Source organism: Cuculus canorus, chromosome W, assembly GCF_017976375.1.
Source record: "Cuculus canorus isolate bCucCan1 chromosome W, bCucCan1.pri, whole genome shotgun sequence".
Lineage (NCBI taxonomy): Eukaryota > Metazoa > Chordata > Aves > Cuculiformes > Cuculidae > Cuculus > Cuculus canorus.
Window position 1 is genome coordinate 3752316 of NC_071440.1, and position 12109 is coordinate 3764424.

The window sequence follows — 12109 nt, forward strand, 5'->3', positions numbered from 1 at the left end:
TCTTCCTAGGAAAGGCCAAGGCAAGTTTGGAACACTAAAGATGTAGTGTTAATATTGCAACCAGCATTTCTACCTTACAGACTGTCTTCTGTGCTCCTTCAAAACAGGGTTATTTGTGCTTTAAAGGAGGGCACACGGGTCACTGAGTAAGAAGTAGTTTCCTGGTAGCTTGAATAGCAGATCTATCTGTAAACAGCTGCTATCCTGTCTGATGGAAGGTAAACTCTAGAGCAGGATGGAAGACTGACACTTGTCCTTGCATGCTTCTGATGGATGGGGACATCCACATAATCTGATGTCAAGGTCATCATAAAGATGGAAAGTTAGAGGGAGCCTGGTCAGGATTACTTCAGAGTTTAGAATTAGGAGCAAAAATGTAAGCTTCTAAATGTACATCATAAACATGTAACTACAATTAGATATAGGGAAACTTACTAAAGAAGAGTCATCTGTGGAACTTGACTAGCCGTTCAGTAGGACAGCTACTGAAGAAGCTACAGTGGAGCTCTTAAAATCATAGTTAGATCATTTTCTACCCCTGGTATAGATATTTCTGTACCTCCTTTTTAGATTTGACTCGTTTAGTTATTCATTGCCTTTCTTGTTGCATATACCAAGGGCCCCAGCTCTCCCTTGTGATCTTGAAGGCAAGAGTAACCCTTGTGTTAAGCAGTATGCTTCATACTATCTAACTGAGGTTTGAAACTGCTGTAGAAGAACCTGTCTTCATAAGGTGCAAACAGAATCATCAGCCTTCTAATAGCACATCAGGAACATAACTTACATCTCTTAAGAGACAGTAAGGAGTAACTCGTGACCAATGACTGCTGTAACAGCTTAAATAACCAGAGGCTAGCAAGTAGCTGGGGGCTAGGTAGGGGGTTCTTCAAATATTGCTTAAACAAATGTTTAAGGACAGGTTTCTGGTTGCTCGTGGTATCATCAGGCTGGGTAATTACCATCTGGATTAGTAAACTGCAGTACCTTGACAGTGTAGTAATGACTATATAGTTTTAAGTTGGGTGAACTCAAAGAATAATACAGCAAAATCCTATTTCTCATGCAGATACATTTGTGAACAGGTAGAGAACACTTACAGTTCAGCATAGGCTATGCAGGACGTATGCAGTCTCTCTTGGTACAGATTGCACACACCCAAACTGCAAAGAGGAGTAACTCTGTCAGCACTGGGCAGTTAACAGTGTGCAGCTGAAATAACTTATGACAACAGCTTCAATATATATCAAGTTCCTGCTATGAGGAAGGGAGGTGAAAAGCATGGCTATTGGCAAGAGCCCTTTACTGTACTAACTAGTAAGAAGATCAGAAACATTCCTTCTAGAGCAGGAGGGAGTGAAGAGTACAGTTGGATGTGAATTTTGAGCTGTTGCCTAGTTCATACTCTAGTTTGCATCTGAGTAAATGCTTTGATTAACAACTGCTTTGCTTCCAGGTTGCTTGGTATATCCAGTGAGTCTGATCAAGTAGTATTGACAGAAGACTGAGTGGTAGACACTGCAGGCACATGGCCTGAGATTCCTCATTCTGTGAGTAGGCAGGTCAGGTAATACTTTCCTGAGCAATAGCTACAACAGACAACTGAACTGTGGCTCAGGAGCCACTGACTTATAGGGCTTCAGCACTGGAGACTGAAATGAATGGTATAGAGGAGTGGCTCCTTAGCAAGTTGCAAAGTATGCTGTCTTTCTGGAAAACTGATATAAAGAAACTTCTAGTGGAAAATCTAACTATATGATCTAAGCATAGATCATCTAAGCATCTAACTCTAGTATGCTCTATCTATTAATCTATTTGTAAAAGAAGAATCTGGAGTTAAGATGATGATATTGCTAGTGCTAAGAGTGAATGGGTTTCTTAGTCTGAGAAATGAACTAATAGCATGCTGAACACAGAGGTTGGAAAGACTGCTACCAAGACTTGTTGCAAGATACTGCATTATTCTTGGGACAACTCATAAGGTGAAATAGACTAGCTAGGTTTCTGGACACTACCTTTGGACACAGAAGTGCCTGGTTAAAAATAACTCTTGTGTATCAGACTATGACAGTACTAGTTCCTTTCATGACATGAACTCTTCAGGGAATCAGATAGCAATAGCACATGAAGAGAATTTAACTTTCTTGCTTTAAAGTAAACAGAGGGCTTACTAATTTATATCATACAAAGTTATTTATATCATACCAGCTTGTTTAAACTAGTCATGACTTCTCCTGAGACCTCTGTTCTAATAGTCCTGCAACATCTGTATTGATTCCCATGACAAGTGGTGGTGGGGAAATCCCAAGTAGAGTGACTGTGGTAGCTGGGTTGAGAAGTAACTAATCATCTCTTCAATAATGCTGTGCTCAAAAGCATAGTACGATGGTAATTGGACCAGTACTTTTTACACCGCTTGAACTGAGTGATCTGTTCAGTTTCAGCTGTAAACTTAGTGATGTTCACTTGGCTGAGATTCAAGTGTGCAGAAAGCACTTCAGCCTGCAAAACTAAAGTCTTGAATTCATTCAAATGGACAAGTTGTCTATCAGCATTCTGAAAACAGCTCTTCTGTCAAGAACTTGATGGCTAGAGACATTTCTAAGGATATGTTGTGCATGTCCTGATAAAACCTTCTAACCAGAAGAACCTGACTAACTCTTCAAGAAGGAGGGGAGAGAACAGCATGCCTTTGAAGCATGTTTAGCACTTAAACTATTGCTGCGCTCCTGGTTACTCCTTCATCCTAACAGGCTATATTGCACTTGGCAGTAAAAGCTTCTCTTGTCCTCTTCTAGCCTCTCGGGTTCTAATTTGAGGTTAATATTTCATGCAATTCATACTGAAAATGCTGGCAAATAAAACTTTCTAAGATTCGTTTTGGAGTTTTAGAAAGCAAGCATCCTTTATCAGGCCTCGGCAATGTGAGGGAGTGATCTCCATCAATCATGTGCAGTGAGACAAGAGCTGGTTACAGAATATATTTCCCACTTACATGCATATGGATAATTTTTTCCCAGACTTTCCTTACTTTCCAAGGACTAATTTTAATGTAATTATGAACTTAACAAAAGTCAAATCTCTGGCTAATTTAGCGCTTTGGAGCCAGCTCTCTGCTTGACCTTGCCTTTGAGATAGGGAAAGGCTGCAAACAGAGGTGATTACAGAAGAGACACCTGTTCAGCACAGAGCATACTTCACACAAGACGTTATCACCTCCAAAGAATGAACAGTGTCTGGGAAAATACTGTTTGAAAGAAAACAAGGGGGACATTGTGTCTAACTTTCAAAAAATACAATTACTTAGATGAAACTTCACTCTACTTTAGCATAAACCAAAATATTCCACTTTTTTGCAATAGTAACTACTTGTATCAAATCCCTCCTTTTCTTTTGGACCTTTAGATCCTTGTCTAAAGGTCCATATCACCCTTCTTCCCACCGGATAACAAGGAAGGCAGAATAACACCAACATTTTTTATCTACCTCTATTCTAGAAACATGAGCTTTTCAAAACTATGCATTTTACACAATAATGCTGAAAAGACGATCCCTATTATGACAGTGATTTACACTGAAGTTTGTAACAAGGAAGCCAGCCACCCGGTCAGCGATATTCCACCTATATGGCTTAAAATTTCTTCAGCCAGTTGTCTTCTGCATCCTCTCTAAGATCCTGAGCTTGTCGGGCAACATTTTAAATTTGTTCTATCTGCTTATTAGGATCTTCTGCTACATTTGGGCTATGGATGCAACAATGATCTGTGTACAATCTCAGATCCCCACAGACTCCATGCTCTTTGGCCAGCAATAAATCTCAAACCAGGCGGTGTTGTAACACTGCCTTAGTGTTGGCCTGTACCTGCTGACTGATCAATTTGAATCCTTTGGTAACAGAAATTGACAGTGTTTCCACTTGCAAGGTAAGATTTTCAATTAGAATCCGATTTTCCAATGCAGTCAATCCCGGGAGTAAAAAACACTCTGTAATCCTCATCCTATCTCAGTGGATGTGCTTGGCCCTTGCCAGTTATCCTCGTCACTGGCTCTTTTGGTGTTTCCCCAATACCGAGGGTTTATTGGGCTTCACTCCCAGACAGGGCACGCTGTCAGGAGGCCTAAGGTTACAGGCGTGTTTCCTTCAGTAAAAGATAATCTGGCAGTCCAAGGCCCGCTTCCCAATACCCATATGCTGTACCCAGGGGCTGTGAACAGCTGGAAGTGTTGATACAGGCTTTTCGTAATTCTCATGCTCTTTTTATAATAAAGGGAAAGCTGCTATTACATCTGCCCCTGGCAAAGTTACATGTGATTTCCTGTGTGTGCTTCCAGGACAGTTTGGAGTAATCAAATTTATCTTTCTTTCCCCATTTAAGGCACCAATTCAAAATATATCTCCAACTCCTTGTAATTTTTATCCCAAGTCCCAGAGCCTTTTCTCAAGATATTGCATTCTGGTAATTTAGTCACGTCACTGCTGTGGTTGGTAACACATAGGATCATCAATCCAGCAATGACTTGTGTCTCACTGGACCCTGCAACCCAGTCTAAGAAATGATGGTCCAATGGGGTGGACCCCTTTGGGCAAGGGGTGTTAGTGCGATGCCCACAAGCAGTCCTGTTACTTCCCAGCCTCCAAAACATTGCATCGTGCCGTACATCACTCCTTCTCTGTCTGCACCGGTTCTCGCTATCTAAATTATAGCTCGCATTTGCCTGTTTTAGCGCTTTGGTGACAGTATCCAATTTTTGAAGATCTATAAAACTTAATGGAATAATTCCCCAAGGTATGGGGTCTGGGGTGGAATGTGGCATGGGGAGGCAGGCTGTCATGCTAGAGAGTCTATTCATTATACCAAAACCTTTTATCAATTCCAAAATGCTGTTGTCGTTCCAATCCACCCCTTTACCCACAGTTATCATTGTAATGACAGTCATTTGAAACATAATCCCAAAATCTAACTCTTTGAATTCTTATCTTTAGTGGGTTCCCTGAGTCCCGTTGGATTTTCCACTCAGGCTTCAATACCCACTCAATTCCCATGTGGTGAGCATTTGGGGATCGTGGTTCTGCAGTCCATGAAGCAGGAACCTTCTTAATACATGAATAATGAATCCAAGGTCCTTTTCCAGCTAGCTTCACAGCTGTGTATGTAGTTAAAAGTACCTGGTATGGTCCTTTCCACCTAGGAGTTAGTGGTTCCGAGTCCCAGGTCTTGATATACACCCAGTCTCCAGGCTGGAAGGGATGTGCTGGCGTGTTGGAGAATGGATGCATGAATGGCTAACTGAACAAGGCCATGGATCTATGGAGAAAATGTGCGAGACATGGTTATCATGAGGCTTTTGTTTAGCATGAGTATCTCAGTGGAAACTTATCAGCTGCAAGGAAGATGTACCAGAAGTATGTTAAAACATGCTGATAAGGAAGAATGTGAAGATCAAATGGATCTGGAGATAAGCTGAACAAACAACTTGAAGGAAGCAGGAAGCAGGAACATATCTTGGGCCCCCCAGTTGTATCCGCAAGTAGAAGGGAATAAGATTAAATGAATGTAGTAGTAGCCAATGATTGTTTGACAAATGTATAACCAAACCAATCAAGTTTAGGGAATGACTAAGCAAAATGTAGTAAAAGATATATAAACCGCAACTGTAATCAATAAAGTTGAAGCTTGCTTTATCACTCACATTGAGTCGTCTGCTTGCTTCCCTCGCCCGTTGCACTGGCGTATCAAGCTCTAGGGATTTGTTAACAGTCGGGAATTTCTGCAGTTCCTGGAGAGTCTTTCCTAAAGATATCAAATAGTTATTAATGTCCAAATTCCCTGTAACAGTGATATCTCCTGGGACATGTGGCATCTGATAAGACCTCCCATACAATATCTCATATGGGCTAAGGCCTCCTCACCAAGGTTGAATTTGAATTCTTAATAACGCTCAAGACAGTGCTTTTTTTACCCAGGCCATAGAGGTTTCCTGACATATTTTGCTCAACTGCAGCTTCAAAGTATAATTAATTCTCTCCGCTTTCCCACTAGACTGAGGATGATAAGGTGTATGCAAATCCCAGGATATTCCCAGATCACTGCTTAGTTGTTTGATTACTTCTGTCACAAAATGAGGACCTCTATCTGAAGACATTCCTAAAGCACCCCAAACCTTGGAATAATCTCTTTAAGTAAAATTTTTACTACTTCTCTTGCATTATTGGTGTGAGCAGGGAAAGCATCTGGCCAGTTCGAAAAAGTATCTCCTGAAACTAGAATGTATCTGTATCCTTCTTTTGGGGGCAGCTCAGTAAAATCTATTAGCCATTAATCTCCAGGGGAATTTCCTTCCTTAACATTTCCAAATACTACTTGATTATTGGTATTGGGATTGTTTCTTTGGCATAGCCCATGCTTTTCTGTAACTGAATGAACAATTTCTGTCATGATCCTTCCTATAACTACTTTCTTCAAATGTTTTAAAAGATTCTCTGTTCCCCAGTGTACTTTATCATGTTCCCTTTTGGCCCAGTTGGTGTGACAAACACACCCACCTGCCCGGTTGGTGTGACAAACCACCCACTCTTTTATTCTTTCGCCTGCAATGGCTTAATCATAGAATAGTTTAGGTTGGAAGGGACCTTAAAGATCATCTAGTTCCAACACCCCTGCCATGGGCAGGGACATCCCACTAGACCAGGCTGCCCAAGGCCCCATCCAATCTGACCTTGAACACCTCCAGGGATGGGACAGCCACAACTTCCCTGGGCAACCCATTCCAGTGCCTCACCACTCTCACGGTGAAGAAATTCTTCCTTATGTCTAGCCTAAATCTGCCCCTCTCCAGTTTAAACACATTCCCCCTTGTCCTATCACTACAAGCCTTTATGAACAGTCCCTCTCTAGCTTTCTTGTAGGCTCCCTTCAGGTACTGAAACGTCGCTAGAAGATCTCCTCAGAGCCTTCTCTTCTCCAGGCTGAACAAGCCCAACTGTCTCACCCTGTTCTTGTATGGGAGGTGCTCCAGCCCTCTGATTATCTTCATAGCCCTCCTCTGGACCTGTTCCAACAGTTCCAATCTAAGGTCCTCATTATCTTATCTAGGAGCTGTTTCTGGCAATTTTATCTCATTCTCTGGCACTAAAGCTATGATGCCTGTTTTTTGCAGCCTCTTTAGCAGCTTTATCAGCCAATTGATTTCCCAATCCAATATTAGATGTCTCTGACTGATGTGCCTTACAATGCATAAAAGCCACTTCTGAAGGTTTCTGAATGCTGGCTAGTAATTCTTGGATTTGTTCTGTGTGCTTGATTTCAGTCCCTTGTGCTGTTAAAAGCGACCTCTCTTTCCATGTGGCTTCGCGGGCGTGCACAACTCCAAAGGCATATTTAGAATCTGTCCATATATTGACTCTCATCTCGACTCAAATCCAAGGCCCTGGTTAGGGCCACTAATTCGACCTTCTGAGCAAAGGCTGTTGATGGCAAAGAATGAGCTTCCGCTATGGAGCTTATCATGGTAACTGCGTACCCTGACAACCCCACACAAAATGCTCCCATCTGTAAATAATTCCCAATCTGGACTCTCCAAGTGGTTGATCTTTAAGGTCCAGGCCGCTGGAATATACTTCTTCAGTTGTCTGCAAACATTCATGCTCAGGAGTCCCTTCCACATGGTCAGTAGAAAGAAACACTGCCCAGTTAACAACTGAGGTGGTCCTAAGGAGGACATCATCTTGCTCCAGTAATAGCACCTGCTACTTTAACAATCGACTAGGAGAGTGCCAATGTCCTCCTTTTTGTTCCAGGACAGTGATGACCATGTGTGGTACATATACTGCCATCTTCTGACCCACTGTAAATCTGCAAGCTTCTCGGATTAATATTACTGTGGCAGCAACTGCTTTCAGGCAGCCTGGCCATCCTTGGCTGACATTATCCAGTTGTTTTCAGAGACAGGCCACTGCGCATCTCTGCTCTCCCAGAAATTGCAATAGCACTCCCAGGGCCGTCCCGCGTCCCGAGTGCTGGACAATTTCAAATATTTGTAGGATGCCCTGCTGTTATCAGTCCAGTCCAGGTGCTATGGGGTAGATATCTTCAATACCTCATACAAAGGTTTTACTAACAGTCCATAATTTGAAATCCAGAGCCGACACCATCCCACCATCCCAAGAAAAGTTCTTAACTCGCAAACTGTCCGGGGTAGTTGGCAAATAGTTACTTATCTTTCCATTCCCAGTTGTCGCCATTCTTGTTGTATCTGAAATCCAAGTCACAGTTCTTCATACCACCTGAGCCTTCTCTCTGGAAACTCTGTATCCACTCAGTCCCAAAAAGTTTAAAAGACTTATAACCAGTCACAAACAATCCTCTCTAGCAGCTGTAGCAGTGGGGATATTGTCCACATACTGTAATATTGTTCCTCCGTCATTTTCTTTTCCCATATTTCTAGTTCTTTGGCTAATTGATTCCCAGAAATTGTTGGACTGTTTCTCAATCCTTGGGGTAGAACAGTCTGTGTATACTGAGTTTTTCTACCAGTTTTGGATTTCCCCATTCAAAAGCAAAAAGCTCTTGACTTCCCTTTTCATGGGGAATGCAGAAAAAGGTATCTTTTTAGATCTAATCCTGTAAACTACCCTTGTTCTTCAGTTAAAGCTGTTGAAAGAGTATAGGGATTCACAACCACTGGGTGTATTTCCTGAACAATTGGATTCATTGCTCTAAGATCCTTTACTAAATGGTAACCCTTACCATTTGCCTTTTAACCAGAAAAATCGGGATATTATATTTTGACTCGCATTCCACTAACAACTTATATTTCAAGAATTGCTGAATTACCAATATTAGCACAAGCTTAGCTTCCAATTTTAAAGAGTGTTGTTTAATTCTTACCAGGGCTGACCTTGGTTTCAAATCACCTCATACAGGTTCTGCTCACCTGGACCTCCCAGGTATCTCTCCAGCCCATACTGGCGGGACCACAGCATCTTCAAACTCTTGAGGGATTATTTTCCTTGAATGTTGACATCCTGTCATAATAAAGTTGTCGCTTTGATGTATTTAGATCCTGGTATATAAAATTCAAGTTCCCCTTCTCCAAATCTTATTTGAGCTTCTAATTTTTCAAGCAAATCCTTTCCTAACAATGGCTTTGGGGAGCCTGGCAAATACAAAAACTGGTGAGTTTCTCACTGTTTTCCTAACTTAAATTTCAAAGATTTAAAACCATGGTTGGCTTTCCCTGGCTCCCATCACACCAATACTGCTTATATTTTATGATATTTATATTATATTATTTATTTTATATATTATTATTATTATGTCCTCTTCCCTCAGCTTGATTTTAAGCAGGGGTTCTGCAGAAAATTTGTCCTTTCTCCTTTAATCCTGTTCTACAGAGAACAGGGGATTTGGAAGGGTATCTTAATTCAACAGAGGGCGTTCCTGCTTCCAATGCCCCTCCTTTTTACAATAAGCACACTGTTTTTCTCCTGACTGTACTCGGGCTTTCTGTGGGAAGGGGCTCCAGCCTTGGCCCCTTCCCCTGTGTCCCTCTGTATCTTCTTTTTCCACAAGCATTCCCTTCTTGTTGTGAGGGAGGTTCAGAGGCCCTTGTTTTTTGTCGAGAAAGGAAGACGTGCACAACTCAATATGAGTTATAAGCAGGCTCCGTTTATTGCCTTCAGATAGCTCAGTTATATACAGCGTGAGTTAATTATGCCTACTAGTCCTACTCTGATTGGCGAAGCCTAAGGGTTAGGTTTTTGCATGAGTCCTCCTACTTGCGGTTTCAGCTTAAGCTAGTTTCTCATTCTTTCTACAGCTAGTTCCCTAAGGTTATTTATGAAACTAGTCAAGGTCACAGTGTCCTTGCCAGTTCGCGCTATCAACATGATTGTGCAGCTTCTCGGTACTCCTCCATTCGGTCTATTGTGTGGGCCTATGCCTTGCTTGAATGTAGCATTTTTAAAGAGCCATGTCCTTGTTCTTCGAGCCATTCTCCAACACCTTCTAGCACTGCTATTGATCTCCTTTTCTCTCCCTATTTCTATACGCAGTCCAAGCCACATCCAGTAACTTTTCCGAGCCTCGTGCCTCAGCTCCTTGTAAAACAATGGAGCCGCTGTTCCCTGTAAAATTCCCAATACCTGCTTTATGAGTCATCAAACAACACTTGCATAATTGCCCTAATGCCTTTCAGTCAGCCTTGCTTTTTAATCATTCTCTCAAAAGCGCTGGCTGTCCGATCTGGATTGTCTCTATCATTTCCAGCTGCTAATTTCCAACTGTTCAAATTGGTAATAAAATAGGGACTTTAATAATAAATCACCAGTTCTGCATTTTCCACAGCCTGACATAAGGGAGTTGGTAGAACTTCTCCCTGCTTACCTCTCATTCACCCCACAATCAGACTGAAACCTTCTGCTCCCGTTAACGATCTACCACCCCGATCATCGTTCTCTCATTCATCTACTTCTGATCTCTTGTGAGACCCTCCAAGACAGCGTCCGGGAGTGATCAATAAGCCTATTTTGTCTTCAGGTTCACTTTCTTTTTATTGTTCATAAACTTGCAAACATCTTTGCCCAATACTACAAGCAGAACAACATTTTTTCAAAGCCTTTCCCTTATCTTTTTCCAAGGCTAAAACAAGGAGATTACTGGGCTCTAAATTTGTACCACATTCTCTTTGCCACTCTAGGTGATACCGCAACGTATAAAACATATCCAAATACATAGTTTCGTCCCATTTTTGTTCTCTTCTTAGAAAAACCATTAATTGTCACAAAGCATTATGGTTCAGTGACCCATTCCAAAGACTAATTTTAATTTTATTATGCACTTCACAGCAGCCAAATCTCTTGCTTTTGCACAGGACAAAAATCTAATCAAGGGTAGCTACTGTGTTGCCACTCCTTGCTCAAATAAGGGATAATTGTGAAAACATGTCTTAAGGGAAACTAAATGTTTGTCAACAAAATTGTTTGGCATGTGCTTCAATTCTTGTGAAGAAACAGGTATTTTAGGGATGTCTGTCACTTCCAACAGCTTTCTTTGTAGGGAGTTCAGAGAAGACACCAAGAGCACAGTATGTCTGAAGTCTTAAGACTGACTCTCCCGGGGTAGATGTATAGAAACTAAGTACAGTGCTTGAACAGAGAGTTGCCTGACTTGAGATAGTAGGTAAAAAGCTCATATTTCAATGTCTACGTGTTGAGGGCCTGAAATGGTCTTTCCCAAAGGAGTGATTAGTACTCATTTTTCACAGGCTAGTCCCTATAAAAAATTAGGGAAATTATACTAGTGGCCTATTAACAAGCCCTTTCTGGAGTAAATTGAAAAATGAGTGAGCAAAATGTTGTGTGTAGCTACTGATACAGGCAAGAGTTTGGGGCACTTCTAGGATAGCAATATCCAGAAATCTGTAGTCTAGATCTTTTTAAATAGTGCATTTAGCATAGGGCCATATAGTTGCATAGCAATTAAGCTGTAGTGATAGCAATGGATTTATCTACATGGCAAAGATTCAAAAGACATCACTTCTGAGTGTCCTGGCATAGTTGCTGTGGGAATGATCTTGTTCTTCATTATGCCAGTATAACTGAAGACATGATTGTCCCTGCATGAGAGCGCATGCATCTCTAACCCTGCCATGCTACTGGCTGGCTTTTTTTCAGATGAACTCAGAATTCAAATGCAATAGAACAGTTCTAGTCTCTTATTGCTTTACTCCTGCAGTCTGACTAAGGGACTGAGTACTGCAAGAGGAAGCTTCCAAGCAAAAGCAAGAACTACAAATAGAAGATTTTAACTTCACTTTAGTTACTTGTGTGTAGACCACACCAGCACTTTCCATTAAGAAAAGCCAAACTTAAGTGTGAAAAATACCTTGCACTGTAGCACAGCTTTGGTCTAAATCATAGAATCCAAATTTAGTTGTGGCTGAGACTCTTGTATCTCAAGCAGACTAGATTACTGCTATGTAACATTACTTCCTGTCCCAGTGAAATTTTAAAGCAAAGCCTGAGGGGACTTTGTGCTAGTCTAGTAGCTTAATTAAGATGTCAAGAAGTAGCTATTTAAGATATGAACTTGTATTAAGGTATCCTTTATCC